The sequence below is a fragment of the Phoca vitulina genome, unplaced genomic scaffold (assembly GCF_004348235.1).
Source record: "Phoca vitulina isolate PV1807 unplaced genomic scaffold, GSC_HSeal_1.0 scaffold10, whole genome shotgun sequence".
Classification (NCBI taxonomy): Eukaryota; Metazoa; Chordata; class Mammalia; order Carnivora; family Phocidae; genus Phoca; species Phoca vitulina.
Genome location: NW_022589713.1, coordinates 12757761 through 12765185, shown reverse-complemented (window position 1 = coordinate 12765185; position 7425 = coordinate 12757761).

Below are 7425 nucleotides of genomic sequence, written 5' to 3'. Positions count from 1 at the left end.
AGATAGCCCAGGATAAGCTTCCCTGTCTTAGTCCATTTGAGCTCCTGCAACAAAATACCACAGATGAGCTGGCTTATAAACAACAGAAGTTCATTTCTCACAGTTCTGGAATCTGGGAAGTCCAATATCATGGCTCCAGCAGATTTGGTATGGTGGCCAATGAGGACTAATTTCTGGTTCAAAGATGGCAACTTCTCACAGTGTCTTCACATAATGAAAGGGACTACAGAGCTCTGTGGGGTCTATTTTACCAGAACACTATTTGCATTCATGAGGGCTCCACTCCCATGACCTAAATACTGGCCAAAGCCCTCACCTCCTAATACCATTATGTTGGACATTAGGATTTCAACAGATAAATTTGGAGGACACAGACATTTAGACCATAGCATCCCCATTTTCAAGATACTTTATCACATCTGCACAGATTTTGCCTTATAAGGTTAACTTACACAAGATCCAGGGATTAGGACGTAAATAGCTTTGGGGGGACCATTTTTCAGGCAACCACCAATAGTGATGAAGGAAATTCTTAGAATTTCTGACTCTTTCAACTTAGACTACTACTAAACAAATGTGTTAGCTTTATGATTCTGGAAAATATTGAAGATTTTTTTTATTCTTAATGTTAGCACTCAGCATAATATCAAGATATTTCTGTAGGCAGAAAATCTTTACGTGTTAAGATATCTCAATGTCTGATTCTCTAAATATGAATTTGAAGAAAAATCCAGTCACGTAGTTCTTTCCAATAAGCAATTTGAGTTTCATAGGCAGCTGGAACATTTCTAAATTCGTCCATCTTCAGAACAGAAACACTGTAACTGTTAGGTTATAAAAATGGCATCAGATTTAGAGGAAATCTCTGAGAATTATCTAACTTCAAAAATGTTGAAAGTATAGCAATGTATTCTCAAATACATGTTACATAAACAACTCTAGTAGAGCTGAAAGACAAATGATAAAGCACTTACCATAAAATTCATTTTTATTTTTTTGTAAACACCATTGACTTTTCAGTGGAGGTAACGAGAAAGTCAGTGTATGCTTCATTAGCCCACAAAAATGTTTTGCTGTCATACTATGAGAATATCTAAATGTCTTTAATATACAAGATTTAATTCATATACCTTATATTTTAATCTTGTAGGTAAAAAATTGATAACTGTTTATGTGTTAGAGGAGAAAGATGAGGAGAGAAAACTAATCTGTGTGTCATTTTGGCTGTTCATTTTTTATCTTTTGTGAGAGCTTAAGACTTGAGATTTTAATTCGGACCTTATACTGAATCCCATATTATTTCTGGCTTTACTCAATAGTATTTTAGTGGACCATTCCCTAATAAAATTAGCAGCAGTATATTCCTTGCTATAGTTAAATGCTTTTGAATTGAATTATTTTTGCATAAGCCTTGTCTTGACTCTCCCATTTTTTATTTTTATTATTTTTTTTAGATTTTCTATTTATATATTTGACAGAGAGAGACATAGCTAGAGAGGGAACACAAGCAGGGGGAGTGGGAGAGGGAGAAGCAGCTTCCTGCCAAGCAGGGAGCCCAACGCGGGGCTCGATCCCAGGACCCTGGGATCATGACCTGAGCCGAAGGCAGATGCTTAATGACTGAGCCACCCAGACGCCCTCCTCCATTTTTTTAATGCATGAAAGTTAACAACTATAGTCACTGGGCATTTAATGCATGAAAGATAACAGCCTTGGGCACAATACAACATTTCCCATTTAGGCAGATAAGGGCAACAAACACAATTGCTTTCTGACTATCTTGGCAGTATTCTCACCTTCACAAAGTTTGTAAAGTGGAAATGTTATAAAAATTAAACACGACGCCATATGCAAATCACTTGGCCTGCGTTGTGTCTGACATATTGCAGATGCCAGGAAGTGTTAATGGCCTTCTTCTGTTTCTCTCCTTTAGTTTTTTTAAATAATGCATTATGTGTTTTTCAAAATCAACCTTATCTTAGTTTCTGCTGGGAAACTGAAAGAACCAAGATCAGCAGATGATCATACAAAAAGAAACAAATCAGATAAGTTACAATTGTCGTAGCTTTTTTTGAACCCGTCGGAAAGATGAGCTAACTGAAATCTGGGAGAGACAGGTGCCAGCAGTGAGGGAAAGATGCAAACACTTGCTAACTTGAGATAATGCAGCTGGACTAAGAAGACTCGAGTTAGAGTCATTGAGGAGTGGTGGAGTCTGAGGGGAGAATGTGAAGAGAAGCATACTTTTTTTTGTAAGCTTTTTCCCATTACTGGTCCCACTCAGGGGAGACTAAACTCATGAAAAAGTTACCAACTAAGTGAAGGCCTGAAAGAGGGGAATAGCAGTGACTGAAAATTCTTCCCTGTCTCTTCTTCCTTATCTCTCTGAAGCAGAAAAGTGCCAATATTTTGGGAAAATGGCAACAAAAAGTGGTGGCCTCAAGGAAAGTGAGAGAAATGGATGCAAAAAAGAAAAGAAAAGAAAAAGGCCATAATCCCTGGGGAGGAGACAGGAATACCCACCAAGTCAAGAAATAGAACTGAAGGAAGGAGCAGGGATGGGGCGTTTGAGAAAGCCACACTCTCATTAACACAGTCACAGTGCCTGCTTAAAACTCAGGCTTAGTCAGAAAATCAGAATACCTCTCTAGCTTCCACCATCAAGCAAGCAAACATCAAGTAGAAGTCATGTTAAAATACTGCTGTGATAGCTACAGGACTCTGAGGCACAGGCCAAAGGAAAAACCTAATACTAAGGGTAGAACAGACATTGAGAGAAACCCTTTGGCAAGCCAGTCACCACCCTAAACCCAAGGTTCGGCTAGAGGAATTTGAAGCCTGTGGTGTACAGGGTAGGAATAGCAAGCTCAAAACCAACCCAACTCCTTAGGAGAATGATGCAACCCCCACACTAAAGATATAGCAGAAGAAAAGATGTGGTCATTTCCAAGCATAAAGATAGTCACCTCAGTTTCTACTGCTTAAGCAAAATGTTCAGTTTTCAACAAAATATTATGAGGCATATACAAAGGCAAAAAAAAAAAACAAAAACCAAAAAACCAAAAACCAAAACAAAACGAAAACACTCCCCAAAGACAATTTAATTGACAGAATCATACTCACATATAACATAGATGTTTGAGCTATCTGGAAAAGCATGTAAAATTTTAGTATTTAGCTCTGGCCTAGGAAAGGAAAGTTTAGTTCCTTTTAAATTTTTTTAAATAATAAACAAATGGAACTTAGTATGATATACTTCATATGCTGCAAGCAACTGATTTTTGAACGCTACGTTGGACAGAATACAGGGCTAAAGAAAAAAGTATCACACTGTTATCAACACAGTTAAACTAAAGAGATAGTACTGATTTTTCCATACTGATATTTTAAGATTCATGTGGTTAGAAGGTATTTTTGAAGTTCTTTTTTTATCAAAGATCCTAATATGTTTTTTTAATTTTATTTTATTATGTTATGTTATGTGATCCTAATATGTTTCTAACTAAAATGATATTTTTCTAAAGCTTTATAATTTTTGCTTTCTCTTCTTGTTGCCAAAGAAACAAAAAGGGTCTGAGTATTTGTGTTGGGAATTATACTTTTGTTCCATATTACTGTGTCCATTTCCAATAAATACTTTCTTTGACATTTTTTTAACTGAGTTAGTGTTAAATTTAATGACTTGTGTTAGAATATAAGAAATTTTAGAGTTTACAAGCTACAAATATGTTATTTAATTTTGATAGAAACTCTTAAGAAAGTCAACATATTCACTTTCTTACATATAAATTCATAACATAAAAAAGACTTCAGATCAATTGTTGGTTGTTCACTAGTAATTGCTTTATTTGATAGATATAATTTAACATCAATCAACAGTTGTAGCATTTGCATTTTAATATAATCCTTGAAACGATAAATACATCCTTAATCAGGGTTAATGTAATACAATTACAAAATAAACGTTTGATTAGTACATCTAAATTTCAATGTAATAAGTAACTAATTAGTAAGGAAAGTGCATTTGATACACGTCTTTAGTTGAGGCCATGTCATATTACGTAGAAGAATGAGTCATGCTGGGGAATGCTTTTTATTTAGTTCTTTCAAAAACTCGATGAATGGGATTAATAATTGAAAATTTGAAAGCAAATTATATAAACAAGTTATCTTGGAGAAATATTGCTTTTTTTCTTTCTAAACATGACATGTTTCAGTACAGATAAAACAAAATCTGATGATGATCTCTCAGAAAGAGTATATACAAAAATTAGAAGAGACTACAGAGTTCATAAAATTAATAGGATGCTGTTAACTGACTTAAGAGAGGATGGTGTTTGTGAGTATGAAATTCCAGTTTAGCAAGTATAAATGGTGCATAAGCATAAAGTCACAATGGACAATGACCAGAAAAAAATGGGAGCTCTGAGGAAATTTTCTGTTACGTATATGAAGCTGCTGGTTACTGGGAAACAAACTTCAACTTTTTGATTGAAATCTGACAACTCATAAGCAATGAAGGTTATTAACAGAATCTGTGAATAACAGATGGGTAACATCTCAATGAGTTTTTGGGTATTCAGCAAATACGCACCATTCCCCAGCTGCCACCCCACTTTGGTCTATATAAAGAAATTAAATTTGATACAAGTCTTTAGTGGAGGCATTTTAATTTTTACATGGAAAGGACAAAGTTCTGCAGGATTTATAGGTTCTCAAAAATCTGAATAATTTTTAATAATTTGAAGTAAAAATAAAATGCATAAGTAATACCTTAGGGAGTATTTCCCCCCTTTCCAGATTTAGACTTTGTTAATGTAGATGGAAAAAAAAAATGTTTTATTATGATTTTCAAGGGAGATGGAGAAGGAAAAGAATATAAGGCCATATCTGGCTAGATAATCTGTGAAACCCAGTAAAAAATGAAAATGTGTGTCCCCTTATTGAAAAACATTTAAGAATTTTAAGATGGCTGAAGGACAGAATTCAAGCTCAAGGCCCAGTGCAACTGCACAGGTAAACATGTTCATGAACCTAGCATTAGAACCCAGGCTTAGGATGGTGAGTAGTGCAGTTTTCCTAGGGATACTAAGTATGAAGATCATGGGGATCCAAAGGAATCATTCAAAAATGATTTTCACAGTTATTTGCTTGTACAAAAATTATTTTAGTCATGGAAGTAGGGGAAGCAGTTCTGAAGAAATGGTAACTGAACTGATGCAAGAAAAATATTTTTTTTTTAATTTTTTAAATTTATTTATTTGACAGAGAGAGACAGCAATAGAGGGAACACAAACAGGGGGAGTGGGAGAGGGAGAAGCAGGCTCCCTGCTGAGCAGGAGCCCGATGTGGGGCTCGATCCCAGGACCCCGGGATCATGATCTGAGCCAAAGGCAGAGGCTTAACGACTGAGCCACCCAGGCGCCCCGCAAGAAAAATATTTTTAACTGAGAAAGAAAGTTAAAAACTTTCAGGAATATGCAATAGTCTTCATCAGGGCACCGAACAGGAGGCCACACAATAGGCTTGAGAAACTGAGATAGGCCACTGTGGTTGAAGCCAAAAGAGCACGAGGAAAGGAAGGGGTTGGAGATCTGGATGGGAATGAGAGAGTGCGGAGCTTTGTAGGCCAGGAGGAGGATTTTTCTCTTCTTTCAAGTGACAATAGAAGGCAAGTTTCCTGCACTGAGCTGCTGTAAGTATGGTGGTGATACACACTAAAATGTATTCCTAGGAGAGGATAAGCTTTGAGGTAATGTTTGAGAGTGTACTCATTTTTTAATGCTGTGTAACAGACATAATTTAAAACCACACCTATTTATTACCTCACAGTTTCCTTGGGTCAGAAGTCTGAGCATAGCCTAATTGGATTGTCTGCTCAGTGTCTCACTAGACTAACTCCCAGGTGTTGGCTTGGCTGCATTTTTATCTGGAGGCTCTCTTGGAATACACTTATTTTCAGGCACATTCAGATTGTTAGCAGAATTTGTTTCCTTCTGACTATATGGCTGGGGGCCCTGGCGTTTTGTAGTCTGCCCATTGGAGAGCCACCTTCAGTTTCTAAAGAGGCCATGTATATAGCTCCTTGCTTGTTCCTTCCTGCACACAGCAGCTTACTTCATCAAGCCAACAAGGAGAATCTCTTGCCTATGGCCCACTCCCCCTTTTAAGAGGGCTTTCATCTAATTAAGAGGGCCCATTCAGGATAATTTCCCTTTTGATTAACTCAAAATCATCTGATGTGGGTTCTTTGTTACATTTTCAAAACGCTTTCAGCTTTGCCATATTCTGTTGGCTAGAAACAAATCACAGGTCTGTCCACACTCAAAGGGAGAGAATATATAAGACGTGAACACCAGGGGCAGGACTTATGGGGGCTATCCTAGGGTCTTTCTGCCACAGTGAATTCATATTCGATATATCAAATGTAAGGTATCTTTCAGGGGTGAAGATGGAAACTTCTTTCTTATACAACCAAAACTCAGAAAAAGGTTTGAGCTTGAAATAGAAATTAAAGGCCATCTGTGAATTTTAAAAATATATATGTATATTTCCTAGGAAGAAAATAAGGACTGAAAAGATGAGAGACCTTCGAGTTGAGCCTTACAATAATCAAGACTGAATGAAACTGAAAATGAGGTCAAGAAGGAAGACCTTAAGAAGAGAGAGGGAAGCCAAGACAGTGCTTTAGCACAGGAGCTAAAGGGGAGAGTGGGTTAAGGAGGGGAGGAGGTCTGTGGTATTAATGTTGCAGAGAGGTCAGTAACATTAGCACTGAAAATTCCTATTTCGTATCGACGTGTGGAGGTCATTGACGACAGTATCAAGTTATCTTAGTGGAACGATGGAGCCAGTTTGAAATGGAATGTGCTTGGAAGAGAACAGGAGGTGAGAATATAGACCGCAGTGCTGTCAACTCTGGCAGAAGCTTAGCAGTCAAATAAAGAAGAGAGATCAGATGATAGGTGGACAGGGATATGGGGTTAAGGATTTCTTTTTTTCTTCTTGGTCTTAATGAGAATGTTGAGTGTGTCTAAAAGGATCCTGTTAAGAAGAGTTTGTACAGCTGACCATTAAGAACAAGTGTTTGAAATACTCAGGTCTGCTTGCACAAATTTTTTTTCAATAAATTCAGTACAGAACTATCAATGTATTTTCTCTTCTTTAGGATTTTCCTAATAACTTTTTCTGTTCCCTAGCTTACTTTATTGTAAGAATACAGTATATAATACATATAACATACAAAATACATGTTAACTAACTGTTTATGTTACGGGTAAGGCTTCTGGTCTGTAGTAGGCTCTTAGAAGTTCAGTTTTGGGGGAGTCAAAAGTTGTACTAGATTTTCAATGGCATAGGGGAATCAGTGCCCTAACCCTCAAATTGTTCAAGAGTCAACTGTATATACAAGAGAGAAAAGGGATA